This window comes from Balaenoptera ricei, chromosome 5 (genome assembly GCF_028023285.1).
Source record: "Balaenoptera ricei isolate mBalRic1 chromosome 5, mBalRic1.hap2, whole genome shotgun sequence".
Lineage (NCBI taxonomy): Eukaryota > Metazoa > Chordata > Mammalia > Artiodactyla > Balaenopteridae > Balaenoptera > Balaenoptera ricei.
The window spans coordinates 83,607,312-83,623,611 of NC_082643.1; positions in this window are offsets into that span (position 1 = coordinate 83,607,312).

Below are 16,300 nucleotides of genomic sequence, written 5' to 3' on the forward strand. Positions count from 1 at the left end.
TAAAAATTACTCATATTACCATTCTCTGGTATAGTCTTGGGTCTCATTCAAGTCCTATGTTGCTTTTGTTGTTGAGTCACTTTTGTCCAGAGCCTATATGCTGTGGCAATTATTTTACCAATTGTTTTAATTCATACCCATTTCCTATTTTTGAGTTATGATCATGTGATCTTGGCTGCTCTGGAACTACCCCTTCAGTGTATGAATAGATTTATAACTACAGGATTGTTAGAAAGAAAACACTTTTAAGTTGTGATATTCAGGAGAATGAACAAACAAATTTAATCATTGTGTGATGTGCATTTTTTTATGTTGTTTAAATATGTGAGCTACTAAATTTATCTCTGAGTTAACATATTTGTTCTTATAGGCTTAGCAAGATTCTGGCTTTTAAATGAGTAACTTTTCTTCTTAGGTGCTTAAGATTTATGATAAAAACTCTCCAGAAAGTGGGCATAGAGGGAACCTACCTCAACAAAATAAAGACCATATATGACAAACCCACAGCAAACATCATTCTCAATGGTGAAAAACTGAAAGCATTTCCTCTAAGATCAGGAACAAGACAAGGGTGTCCACTCTCACCACTATTATTCAAAATAGTTTTGGAAGTCCTAGCCACGGCAATCAGAGAAGAAAAAGAAATAAAAGGAATACAAATTGGAAAAGAAGTAAAACTGTCACTGTTTGCAGATGACATGGTACTATACATAGAACATCCTAAAGATGCCACCAGAAAACTACTAGAGCTAATCAATGAATTTGGTAAAGTTGCAGGATACAAAATTAATGCACAGAAATCTCTTGCATTGCTATACACTAAAAACAAAAGATCAGAAAGAGAAATTAATGAAACACTCCCATTTACCACTCCAACAAAAAGAATAAAATACCTAGGAATAAACCTACCTAAGGAGGTAAAACACCTGTACTCAGAAAACTATAAGACACTGATGAAAGAAATCAAAGATAACAGAAACAGATGGAGAGATATACCCTGTTCTTGGATTGGAAGAATCAATATTGTGAAAATGACTATACTACCCAAAGCAATCTACAGATTCAATGCAAGCCCTAACAAATTACCAATGGCATTTTTCACAGAACTAGAACAAAAAATTTTACAATTTCTATGGAAACACAAAAGACCCTGAATAGCCAAAGCAATCTTGAGAAAGAAAAATGGAGCTGGAGGAATCAGCTGACTTCAGACTCTACTGTAATGCTACAGTAATCAAGACAGTATGGTACTGGCACAAAAACAGAAATATAGATCGATGGAACAGGATAGAAAGCCCAGAGATAAACCCATGCACCTATGGCCACCTAATCTATGACAAAGGAGGCAAGGATATACAATGGAGAAAAGACAGTCTTTTCAATAAGTGGTGCTGGGAAAACTGGGCAGCTACATGTAAAAGGATAAAATTAGAACACTCCTTAACACCATACACAAAAATAAACACAAAATGGATTAAAGACCTAAATGTAAGACTGGACACTATAAAACTCTTAGAGGAAAACATAGGCAGAACACTCTTTGACCTAAATCACAGCAAGATCTTTTTTGACCCACCTCCTAAAGTAATGAAAATAAAAACAAAAATAAACAAATGGGACCTAATTAAACTTAAAAGCTTTTGCACAACAAAGAAAACCATAAAACCATAAATGAGATGAAAAGGCAACCCTCAGAATGGGAGAAAATATTTGTAAACAGAACAACTGACAAGGGATTAATCTCCAAAACATACAAACAACTCATGCAGCTCAATACCAAAAAAACAATCCAATCAAAAAATGGGCAGAAGACCTAAATAGACATTTCTCCAAAGAAGACATACAGATGGCAAAGAGGCACATGAAAGGATGCTCAACATCACTAATTTTTAGAGAAATGCAGATCAAAACTACAATGAGGTATCAGCTCACACCAGTCAGAATGACCATCATCAAAAAATCTTACAAACAATAAATGCTGGAGAGGGTGTGGAGAAAAGGGAACCCTCTTGCACTGTTGGTGGGAATGTAAATTGATACAGACACTATGGAGAACAGTATGGAGGTTCCTTAAAAACCTAAAAACAGAACTACCATATGACCCAGCAATCCCACTACTGGGCATATACCCTGAGAAAACCATAATTGAAAAAGAGTCATGTACCACAATGTTCATTGCTGCACTATTTACAACACCCAGGACATGGAAGCAACCTAAATGTCCATTGATGGATGAATGGATAAAGAAGATGTGGTACATATATACAATGGAATATTACTCAGCCATAAAAAGGAACGAAATTGGATCTTTTGCAGAGATGTGGATGGACCTAGAGTCTGTCATACAGAGTGAAGTAAGTCAGAAAGAGAAAAACAAGTATCATATATTAACGCATATATGTGGAATCCAGAAAAGTAGTACAGATAAACCTATTTGCAGGGCAGGAATACAGACGCAGATGTAGAGAATGGACGTGTGGACATGGCGGGGGAGTGGGATGAATTGGGAGGTTGAGATTGATGTATGTGCACTGACATGTTTAAAACTGATAGCTAGTGGGAACCTGATGTATAGCGCAGGGAACTCAGCTCTGTGCTCTGTGGTGACCTAGATGGGTGGGATGGGGGCAGGGAGGGAGGTCTAAGAGGGAGGGTATCTATGTATACATATAGCTGATTCACTTTAGTGTACAGCACAAACTAACACAACATTGTAAAGCAAAAATACTCCAATTAAAAAAAGAAATAGATGTTTGAAAAAAATTAGCTATATTAACTTGCAATTATAAACTGAAAGGCTAAACTAATTTAATGAATTAGTATGTAAATGGGGTCAAATATTTAAGGGAATTTATGTGAAATTTATCAATTAATTGAATATTAGTCAATACACATTTTAAAAAGTGATTTCATTTTATATGCAAATCACTTAAATATATTATTGATATACAGAAGTTATAGGTTGAAATAAAGGGAACTAAGAAGTAGAGTTTTCAAATTTGTAAACTTTTTGCATATAGAATTGATAAAATAAGAATAAAGATCTCTCTGTACATTAAAACTCCACTGCACATAGATATTAATATATGTAATCAGTATGTCAGGAAAGTTACTAATATTTGAGTTGTACTAGACAATTTTTTCCCTTCCATTAAAGAGCATTCTGTCTTTTCTTCAGCATAGGTTTTTTGTTATTTTCTCCTACATTAGACAGGTTCTTTGTGTTTTGTGATGGATATTTGGGAGAATGGGTAGAGGGAGACAAAAATGGAGAGGTGAAATAAAATAGAAGATGAGAAAAACATTCAGGCCAATGCTATGGGGTAAACTTTTGATGGATTATGAAAGAGCATTACAGAGAAGCATCTGTGAGATATGACAAAAGTAGATTTTAAAGAAAGTAAAGTTATTTTAAAATTTTGCTGCATTCTCTTTAGAATATTTGGCAACAGTGTCTAAAAAGTAATAAATTTATTTTTTATTTGTTGGATTTTTTTGATTACATAGTTGCTGAGGGCTTGGACCATGTCAATCACCTAATAGATTACAATAAAATTTTTTAGGATAGATCAAAACATCAATCTGGTTTCATAGAGTTGGGGATCTGGATCTGAAGAAAGACTAAAATAGCATAAGGTAAAGTTTGTTACCTAAGGTATATGTTAACTCACTCAACTCTTGGTTACGTTAAAGAATTGGGGGTCCTTTCATCTTCTGTACCAAGACTCAGAATATTCCATTTTTTGTCTATATGTAAGAATATTGATCCTCCTATTGATATCCTAGGCTATACCCTTTTATTTGCACAATATTTAATTGCATTTTCTTCATTAACGTCTACATAAAAAGTAAAGTTGGACTGAATATTTATTTCAAACATATGCCTGTGGGAATATGGCTATTACAGAAGTAAAGGTAGCTCATTAGACTACCCAAATGAAAAAGTAGTCAACTGCTAATCTGTATAAGACTACACATGCTATTTGTTACATGAGAAGTACAACATGATGTGAAGAAGCTATATGGACATTGCTCCAAACATCAAAGACAGCAACACACAAAGGCATCATTCACAAGCATGACGTAGAAGACTTCTTGAGCATTTCAAACAATGAGACTAGAAGCATATTTATTACTATTTTTTGTGATTTCTACCAACATGTTGTATTTGATATTAGCAATCATCCTGTATTCTGTCAGATTTGTACTGATAATTTGGTAATAATTGTGAGCAGAGAGAGTTCCTTGCACATGTTAAATCAATTCCAAAGGAGTAGGGCACTATGCAACCAGTTACCAATCCCAGGGAAGGATTTGAACTACATGGGAGAACAGCAAAATCATCACAGTGCCAGCCACCAGGAAACGAAGTCCAAGCGCTTCTGCCCACTGCACTGTGGTATCAGTCACCAAGAAAAACACAACACAGTCAAGCACTAGATGGAATAACGCTTTACTTACATAGAGAAGAGACAGGTCAGGGTCAGCTCCAATAGTGGGCTTTGGTCCCCCAGGGACAGCCAGTCTCTCCCAGTGGCTGACGCAGGACAATTTGCCTACACACACCCTTCTTGTGCCTCGGTAGAAAGGACCCTGTCTCCTCTCTGCAAAAGACAGATATAACAGTGGGGTTGACCAGATGCCATATGACATACAAGCTTCAAGCTTCAAACGGCATTAATTGAGCCTGAAATAGGAAAGATAAGCCCGTCCAAAGTGATAAGCCCGGCTCAGGGCATGTGGGCTCTTTATCTCTTGTTAAGGAAGTGTTCCAAGCCCAAGGCCCATTTTCGAGCAGCCAGTTGTGGTAGATAGACTGCATGCACAAGACTGCCTTTCCCAGTTATATTACTGTGTCTTTAAGAAGTCCACATTGATGTAATTGACACATAAATTCTAAATAATTCAAATATGGCCTACTATTTCTTCCCTTGAAAAAAAAAAGAATGAAATATTGCCATTTGCAGCAACATGGATGAACCTAGAGATTATCATATTAAATGAATTAAATCAGACAGAGAAAGGCAAATATCATATGATATCACTTATATTTGGAATCTAAAAAATGATACAAGTGAATTTATTTACAAAATAGAAACAGGCTCACAGACATAGAAAGCAAACTTATGGTTACCAAAGGGGTAAGAGAGGAGGTGGGATAAATTAGGAGTTTGGGATTAACAGATACACACTAATATATATAAAATAGATAAACAACAGGGACCTACTGTATAGCACAGAGAACTATACTCAATATCTTATAATAACCTATAAGGAAAAAGAATCTGAAAAAAATGTATATATATGACTGAATCACTTTACTGTACACCAGAAACTAACACAACATTGTAAATCAACTATATTTAAATTAAAAAAATAAATACAAATAGGATCACTAAAAAAAAAAGAAAAAAAGAAAAGAAAATGAGGAGTCCTTGCTCCCATCATTATATCGCTACTCATCGGAAAAAATATATGTAGTTTTGGAAACGCCCACACAATATAAATATATATGAATGGCTAAAATTGAGAAATAGCTTAAGTCATTTGTTATTATTCAGTAGGATTAGTGTACATTTTCAATTTATGTTTGTTTTGTTTCTATGTAGTATTGTAATATAAAAAAAACAATTACCAGCAAAAACAGAACATAGAACATTTGTTTGCTGTAAATCTGAGACAAATGTTAAAGCTAGATTCAAAAACAATTAATTCAAAAGTGAAAATATCAAGTAATGAAAAGCATTTAGATAATCATTAGTAATCAGATAAATAACCAGGTTGCCATAATGACAAATTAGAAAAATAATAATTGTAAACAAACCTACAAACATATAGTGTGTGTGTGTGTGTGTGTGTGCATGTGTGCAACAATATAGACTAGATCACTACAGCAAGAGAATGAAAAATAGAGTGATCAACAAGATACACACACACACACACACACACCTGGTAGCAGTTTGGTTTAGGGTTGTATGCCAAATTGAAGCTTTCAGGAATTCAAGAACTTTTCATCTGTTTGTTCTATCATCTCTAGGGTCTGCCTTTGTCCAGTGATTAAAGATGGCTCATCATTACTTTAGCATTCCAACCTGCAGATTGGGGAAAGAATAAATGTATGCTTCTTTCTTTTTAAAGTTTGGCCCCCAAGTTTCAAACATCATTTGTGCTTATTTGTACTTATAACCCATTGGCCAGAACCTTGTCATACGGCCACACCTATTTCAAGAGAGGTTGGGGAATGAACAGTTTAGTTAGTCAGCCATGTGTCACTTAAATCTTTAGTTACTATAGAAGAAAGCAATAGAGGACTTTGGGAGGGCAATTAGCTGCCTACGTATCTCTCTATGTAATGGTCCCTCTTGCATGTTTTTACTTGGAGTGTTACATGGACACTATTTTTCTAAAGCATGAACCAATAAACCAAGAACCATTAAGAAGGTATACACTTTAGCAATTCTGATTCTATGACTCTATCATAAGGAAAACTATTAAAAAGAAAATGTTAAATGAGATTCATAACATCTTTAATATAGGATTGGAATCAGTCAAACATCCAACAATAGGGAGTGTTCATGTGTCATTTGATACATAATAGGGACACTGTATGCTGATGTGGAAGGGTTAGCATTTCAGATTATATAGATTGCTATAGAATTCTGGTTCATTCAATTCTGTGACTCAGTCAATTCAATCTTCACCCTGACCCTCAGTTTCCTCATTTGAAAAAGAGAATGAAAATTTTGATGTGAAGATTAATAATGTTGATAAATGTCAAGAATCTGATAAACTGTACATGCAGAATACACTTTCAATTGAATTAAATAATTTAACAAAAGTAAACATGATATAATGTTGAGAGAAGCATATTTTAAATGAGGACTCATTTTGAGTTAAGCTTTCTAAATAATGCATAAAATATGAGAAAAAGGAAATATATACATATAAAATACGTACAAAATGCAAATTGTATTGATTCTAGATAATTGGTTCTAGGTAATAGAAAAGACAATAAAAAATGGTATTAGTTTTAGATTATTCGTTCCAGACAGTGAGATTATGGATAATTAATTTTCCTTCCCCCATTTTGTACATTTTTTGAAAAAGAGAAAACTAAATTTTAATAAAATTATGGAACAGAAATTATTTCCATTGACTAATTGTTTATGCTTTTTTAACACAGATTTCTTTCAGTTTTCTTGGACTAATCTGATACTTGTTGCCATTTTACTATTTAAGAATTTAGAATTTAGAAATAATTTCTCAGAAAATAAAATGCTTAGATTACATTGTTATTCTTTTTTTTTTTTTTATAACACCCCTCAATATCATCTAAGGTCTCTGCTTTCTATAGCTACTTTATTTATTTATTTATTTATTTATTTATTTATTGGCTGTGTTGGGTCTTCGGTTCGTGCGAGGGCTTTCTCTAGTTACGGCAAGTGGGGGCCACTCTTCATCGTGGTGCGCGGACTGCTTTTCATCGCGGTGCGGGGACCGCTCTTCATCGCGGTGCGCGGGCCTTTCACTATCGCGGCCCCTCCCGTTGCGGGGCACAGGCTCCAGACGCGCAGGCTCAGTAGTTGTGGCTCACGGGCTCAGCTGCTCCGTGGCATGTGGGATCTTCCCAGACCAGGGCTCGAACCCGTGTCCCCTGCATTAGCAGGCAGATTCTCAACCACTGCGCCACCAGGGAAGCCCCTACATTGTTATTCTTTAATACAGAGACACAATATTTGATATACCTTATAAGTGCAATTGCAAAGGGAGAAAAGACTAGATGAAAATGCACCAGCTTTTTTAAAACAAGTGATCATAGATGGTTGGTGAATATTTTTTCTACATGCTACTATTCTATATATTCTGCCTGTTCCATAATAAGAATATTACTTCATAATTTAAAAATTATCACAATAAACTTTTTTCATTATGAAAAAGAAAAGAAAAAAGCTTAAAAAATGATTAGGACCATCCATGAAGTCGTGTTTCTCCATTTCTAGTAGTTTACTTTAACAGCTTCTTTATAATTTATGTTTGAATTTGTGGCTATCCAACATGAGAAAAACTTTTACATTTAAAGTCATGCAATTTTAAAATATGGGTAGTCAAAATTCATATTATAGAAATAAACTTCTTATACTGGTAATTTTCCACAAAGCAATGTGTGGAAAGTTTAGTTTGTTTTGTTTCTGTTTGTGCTGGGGAGAGGGTTTACAGAGAGAGAATAGCAAAGGCTTCACTGCACCTCGGCTTTCATGCATACTATTATTTTACTATCACAAAGCACCTGACTTGGGTAGAAGTTCTAGACATATACAATATCCATAGTCATTTAAATGAAGCATTATTCTTTTCTAATCAAACTTTAATTTTAAAACAGTAAAGATATTTATGCTCTAATTAGGTATAAATACACTACTCAGAAAAATGCATGAAAAAAAATAGAATGATTTTCCTAAAGTTGGGGCCCTTATTCAAGAGTCATCCTTTCACTCAATTATTGTAATCCTAAAGCTCTTTTGAGTCTTATTTGACTGAATTCCTAATATGTTGAAACCAGAAATTTCTAAGCATCTGAAGCATGGTTGCTTCTGAGTTTTTCATTAGTGCCAGTATAAAGTGCTTCCCATCAGAGCCCATGAGACTTTATCAGTACTAATCTACCATTTCTTTCCTGATGCTTCCAGACAACTGAAGGCTCCTAATTTGCAATAATTAACCTCCTGAGAATAGCATTTCTCATTTATATTAGGGAGCAGCCACGTCTCTCTCTATGTTCAGTTTGCAAACTCACAGACAGGTTAATTTTGGTCTGTATTTCAGGAATCAGGTAAATTATGCAGTAAAAAACACTGAGGGGTTTTGTAGTAAAAGCCAAAATTATATGGATAGAACATGTCATGTGGAGAGGCAGTTTGCTGTGGAGGTCAAGAGCAGATGCCTTAGTGCTGTACCTGATTCTACTTAATGGCTTATGTGATGTTAAGAAAGTTATATAATCTTTCTTGCCTCAGTTTCTCTATTAACAACCTCATAAGATTGTTGTGAGAACTAAAGCAGTTAATATCTATGAGGTCCTTAGACTGCATGTGGAACACAGGCATAGTAAGCTTTATATAACAGTTGCTATCATTACAACAAAAAAACTTTGTTTTGAAACTGGATATATGGATAAATTGGTATGCAGGAAAAAAGAAGTAAGCAATTAACATAATAACTGAATAAATTATTTCTCAATACGTGAAGCATTCTTTGAAAGAGAGAAACACAAATTGGATGGAGAGGGTCAGGAACAAGGAGAGATAAAAGTGTTTCTTACTCATTTCCTTAAAGAGAGCATAGAATACCTAGCATGCTTTAATATGAATGTGAAGGTGCTTCATGTTTTCATTAAAATTGTTCTTTCCCTCTAGTTAGAACAAATTTTTGAATAAGTATAATTGGCATAAAAATATCAAATGGTACATATGTATTATGATATATGATATATATCATTGATTATATTTAATTTGTAGTAAAAATATATGTTATAATCAATGATATAATCACTATTTCTTGGAAGTGTAGATTTCACTAAGTTTAAAACAAAGGTATATGTCAACTAATATGATACATTTATAACTTTTTCCCAGCTTTATTGAGATATAATTGATATGACATTGAATAAGTTTAAAGTATACAACATGATGATTTATTTGATACACTTATCTATCACAAAATGATTACCACTGTAGGGTTAGTTAACAAATCCATCACCTGACATAATTACTATTTCTTTTTTGCCTAAGATTTACTCTATAGCAACTTTCAAGTATATAATACAGTATTGTTAACTATACTCGCCATGCTGTGCACTAGATCCCCACAACTTACCTTAAAACTGGAAGTTTATACCCTTTGACTGACACTGTCCATTTCTCTCACCCCCCAGCTCCTGGCAACCACAATTCTATTGCTTCTATGAATTTGACTTTTTTTCTGCATATTAAGTACTCTTCTCAGAAGAACAGTCTTTAAAGAAGACCTGGAATGACTGAGTAGAACGTATAAGCACATAAAATAGAGACTCAGATGAAGAATCTGCAACAAAGGCATTGGAACGATGGTTGTAGATTCATCCTTTCATCGTATATATTTTAAGCGCCTATTATGTTCCATTTATATGCTCAGGATTTAGCAGTGAACAAGAGAAGATTGTGCTAGAGGAACCTATAACCTAGAAAAGGGAATCCAAATTTTCCAGGGAAATGGAAAGGGGAAGAAGTGTCCACTAAAGTAGGTAACTATGCATGTATGCTTAAATTTTGATTAATGTGTAAATAAGTTAAACCAATAATTCAAGAAAAATTTTTATTGAGTGCCTATTATTTGCCAGGCACTGCTCTAGGTACTAGTAGGAAATACTGCAATTAATAAAACAAAGTTGCTCCCTTAATGGAATGATCATTAATTGAGGAGCATAGAAAATAAAACAAATAAATGTGTAAGTACATAATGTGCTTGATAGGTTTAAGGACATTTACGGTAATGTAGCAGGATGAGCATAAAAGGCAGGAGTAGGGGTGGAAGAGAGTAGACTTTCTATGTCACATAGGATGATTGGGGAAGGCCTTTCTAAAATGGTGATAAATGTGCAGAGATAAGATGAAAGATGAAAAGATAGGTGGATGAAAAACATTGCAGTTAAAAAAAAAAAACAAAGGCCCTAAGCATGGCCTTGCTAGACTGGCCCAACATAATTTTTTATCAATGTGCCATCACATCACACTGTGCAGTGTATATCCAGAAATACTGGAGTTTATATTTTTGTCCATGTTCTTGTCTTTGTAACCTTTTTCAGGTTCTTCTTCCTATCTGAAATAGTCTTCCTCCAGTCCCCAAACTATTTACTACAAGAATCCTTCTTAGAATTCAAACAAGATAATGATATAAAAAATACACTAAGACATTTCCCCTACTAAATAAATTCGTTAAGATATACAATTATGTTTTATTTATGCTTACATCCATGGTATACCCATGGTGTACTACAGTATCTTTGGTATACAAGGCACCTGGCACAAAGTAGATGCTTAATTTAGCACTGACCAAAACAGTATCCTAACCTCATGCTATCAAAAACTATATATTTTTAATTATAAAATTAAAACACATTAATGTTTAATACAATTCTTTATAATAATAATATCTAAGAACTACTGAATGCTTGCTATATTCTAATTGTTTTATATTCTTTATATGCATTTGCTTTTTCAAAATAAAAATTTCAAAATAAAAGAAAAAGAAATTGAAAAGAAAGAAGATACTTGTTCTATGGCACAGTAAGAAAGAAACAAGAAAAGAAGAGAGAAATACTAAAGCTCAAACTTTAACCAACAAAACTTCTGTCTGTAACTGCACAAAATTTTCAATCAGGGACTTAGTACTTCATAAACATACTAAATTAGCAATGAGATGAATGTATGTCTGAAAACAAAATAATGCATAATTTTGCTGTGAGAGTTTACACAGCTTCAAAGAGCAGATGTTTTGGTTCTACCAAACTGTGGTTGACAAATTTGCTAGCAGTGGGAGTGGAAAATTAGTTTTCATTTTTAGAAATTATTTACAGACCTTTGCTATTTATCACATTGATTAAAAGCTGTCATTTGCAGCATTTATAGTCTTGAAGTACATGTCAAAATGGTTTCTAGCTAATTCAAATGCTCTTCTGAAAAGGAATATTAAACCAAACCAGGGTATATATTTTTCTTTTCTTAGGCAATACATCAAATCTATGCAGTAAGATACATTCTAATATAGTATTGAGAATTTCACTGATTAAATTTGAAACGATTCTTATCTGTCACTTACAAACTTGGCAAGATCTTTAGAACCAAAGATAAATATGAATAGGTAAGAAATGCTGCATTGAAGTGTCATGATAAAATGTCTGCAATTTCCATAAAAGCAACAATATCTCAAACCCATTTAGCCCACGAGAAGAAATTTTCATTTCAGAAAAAACAAGATCATTTATTGAAGCTTGTGAATAGCTGAATTTCCATGAGGATTTCTCATGATCAGGAGTTTCTTAAATGGATACTGGAAAAAAACAGGAAGGAAAGGCTCCACTCCCCTCAATCATTTAGTCTCAGGATTTGCGATCAGTTGACTCATGCCTGCACTCTTATTGTAGGTTGAAATTATTGAACACATTGTATATTTTCAAAGTCTAACTTTGATTAACTAAATAGCTCTTATTTTGAAGAAGGATTTTGTGTTTAGATACTTTTTGATAAATTCCTAAATAATGGCTTTTGACTAGTTGTTTAAGAATTTCAGCATACTTAGTATGATCAGTTTGCATTGTGTAGTAACAGTATTTTATGTAGTATATTATTATATAGCACGTGTGTGCTATTATATACATATATACATATATATACAATATATATTATTGTATAGAATATGTATTTTTTTCTCATGGTTTTATTTTTCACTCAGTGTAGATTGCATTGCTCCTAAGAACTAAGAAGCAATGATCAAGTTCAGTTTCTGACAATTGCAGGTATTCAATAAATGAGTGCTAATTGGCTTCATTAATGAAGAGTGTGTGCTGAGTGAATAAATCTTTATATGTGTATTTTTTATGTGTTAGCTAAATCAAACTCAAATTTAAAAAGAATGACTGTAAATGATACAGAAATATTAACTGAAAGATCAAAGCTGTAAAATGAGGCAGAAGGGGAAATGATATGAGTATTGGACAGGCTTCCCAAGAAGTTAGACTTGTGATTGTGTTGTTGGTTATTTTAAATATGAATATATTGGATCAAACTTTCCTTTTATTTCTTCTCTTTTTCTTGCCTTAAAAAATAACTCTACATATCTCAAAAATTTATTGGCATTTAATAGTTTATAAAGATGTTGAAATAAAGGTGAAACACATCTTCCTTAAACTTTGGTCAACAAGGCTAATAGGGTTCATCCCTGTTCTTCCTCTCTCATTGTCTTTCACTGTAGAACATGTGGCTTTCAAAATATGGGAAAGACAATGACTATATATTTGTGTAAAGTAGTATTAAAATTAGATATTACATAATATATATAAACATTTAAAATATGTTTTAAATCTACATAGAAATATAATAGATGTTAATATTATAACCAAATCTTAATCTAAAATCAGGGAATATTATTATGGACAATACTTTTATTGTGAAATGATGGATTACTATAGATTAGCCCTGATATATACAAATGTGTACATAGGTATAGTATATATGTGTGTGAGTATATGTGTGTGTGTGTGCGGGTGTGTGTATAATCTTGTTAAAATATTCCAGCTTGTGATTTGAAGGAGGTTTAAAAGTAGTGGTTCTGCTTTGGATTGAAGACTCTTAGCAGGTGGACAGTATATGATCGGATATCCACTTTATTTGGATATAATATAATGAACAGTATATTATTTTTTGTCATTTTCCTTCAGAAAGATACTTATACTCAAGTATTTTTTTAATAATAACCTATTTAATACTAACTTATTTTTAATACTAACCTATTTTTTTAATACTAATCTGCCTCATGATATTTGAAACAACATTCACTAAAAGACAATATTACATACTTGGTACAGGCTGATTGAAAACAGCTTGCTTGTTTAGTCAAATAATTAGTCTAAGAATTAGGCTAAGCAAATAAATGAATGCAAAGAGCCAGATCTAGCATATCAATTAAGCTCTGACTCTTAGGAAATTAATATCCCTGAGTAATGCTGAGTCCAGGGACACAGTCATGTCTATAGATTTCTTTAAGATAGATGCACACCTGTGAACTGCATAAACGTGCTCATGTGAGTTCTTGGCTTTTTCCCTATAATTTTTCTACTTATTTGTTCTCCCTGGGAGATAGGGAAAGCAATGCTCTCTTCTTCCCTATGCTATTTTTCTAATGTCCTTATAAATAAACTTGTTTATTAATAGCCTCTTTACACCATTGGCCAGCAGAGTAGGAAGATGACAAGTATATATTCGTTGCCATCAAGGGTACTTGTTCCTTTTAACTCTATATACTGGTGTCTTTCCTTTAGTCAGAGGCAACATTGTGACCACTATAAAGAAATACACAGAGAAACCAGACCCTTTCCGCATATAATGGAGGAATTTGTTATGTAAAAGCAAGAAAGAGCCTGTTTATATGGATGATAATAAACCAAATCAGAAAGCCATCTTTATGATCATGATTGATATAGCTACCCAGAGTGTAAGCCACTGCACAGACATATAAGATAGGCAAAATCAGAATTATCCATCAAAACTGAAAATTTTTCTTGAATATACTCCTACCCTACAGAACATCACCACTACTGAAACCCAAATTATTTTACCTATATATTCAAGATAGATAGATGCTAGATAGATAGAGACATATACTTGTATTTTGTGTTATGTAAGATTTACTGATTAATTCATTTAACAAATAATTAATTGTTTTATGTTTTAATTATTATTTAAAATAATTTTATAATTAATATTTATTAATTTACAATAAATAATTATTTTATGTAAGGCACTTTTCCAGGCACTGGGTGTTCAGCTGTAGATTATAAGATAAAGTTCTTACTTTCATGAAGAAAATATTTTAGTGGGACAAATATCTACCTGATTATTGATATAACATGCTGGGGAGGGGAGACCAGTTTAGTTACACTGTCCAAAGACTATCTCACAGGACAGGTGACATTTGCATATATACCTGAAAGAATATATGGAATAATCCTTGTGATTTAATAACTGAGGAGTATGATAGCTATTCTCCTATATATGGCCATGAACTAGACGAACATCTAGTGTGCATGTCCTTGAATTGACTCTAGGCTGGCCTAGGACTCCATTAACCAACTGAACACAGTAACAATGATAATCCTGGCACTAGCTTTTCAGAAACCTCGTAGCTTTCTCTTCCTTTCCCTTTGAATGCTTGTTACTGGAAGTGCTGAGCTGCCATGTGAGAAGTTCTTTGATCTTGCTGGAGAGACCACATGGAAAGACAATGTGTATAGGCCACGTGGAGAAGAGAAGTCCTGGACTACGTGAGGAGGGAGGGAATGAGGTTCAGCCATCCTAGCATCCCATCACCTTTAAGCCCAAATATGGCTCAGGACTTTGCCAACATCCAGAGCTGGTAACATGTGCATTTGACCTGTGCAGTCCCACCAGGCCTGGTGCTCAGAAGGGCCTGCATTTAGATGGGTGCTACACTTGGTTAACTGCCCTGCTGCTGCTGTTATTAAATTCTTAATTTTTTAACCCGCATTTTCACAGCTGACTTCTATTGCCTGAGACACCAAGTGAAACCAGCAGAAGGACTGCAGAGCTGAATCCAGTCAACCCCCAGAACTCTGAGAAACAAGATGCTTTTTCTTTTAAACCACTAGGTTTAACACATCAGGGAACTATAGCCAAAAATATGATGATCTTTGGAAAAAATAAACTTTTGACAATAGTTCCTTATTCTCAGTACTGTGTAGACAATGTTGCAAGCCTGAAGATTGGACATGATTTTACTGAACCAAACTTGGGTCCGCTCGCCTGTGCAGTAAAGCCAATCTACTGACACCAGGTTGTGATGAAGGAAAGGACAGTGTTTATCACAAGGTGCCAAGCAAGGAGAATGGGCAGCTCATGCTCAAAAGACCTGAACTCCCCAATGGCTTTCAGGGAAGGAGTTTTAAAGTCAGTGTGAGGGGGTTGCAGAGTGTGTGATCAGCTCATGCACAGTTCTCAGACTGGTTGGTATCAAGGTGAAGTTTCAAGCATCATCAACCTTCTGGTTTCAACCAGTCTAGGGTCTATGTTCTTGTGATCATCAGTTTTCATCTGGGAGATTCTGCTTCCTGTAGAAACAACTTAGGAATGTGTGTTAGGCCTTTATCTGTATCTTTCAAGAAACTGTGAGTTCAGTGATTCTGCTTTGTGGCAGATTTATAGCCTAAACTGTTACCAATTTCCCAGCCCAACAGCTATTCTTTGTTTCTACATCTTCACATTTCCTTATCGTTAACTCTTGAGTCAGACCTTTGAGACTGAAGGGAGGCCTGGGAGACTAAAGCAAAAGCCTTTTTCTTCAAAGGACAAGGACACAGGGGTTTGTATATGGTTTCAATCCCTCCATTTCTTTGATACTCCTCAATCTTGAGAGGAACATGTTCAGGAAAAGAAAGAGAGTAAAGTTTTGGATACAGAGGTTAATCATAAACTCAGCAGAAGAACTCAGTTTTAGGGAGACTTGGTTTCAGTGATAAGGAGTGAAGGGTTCT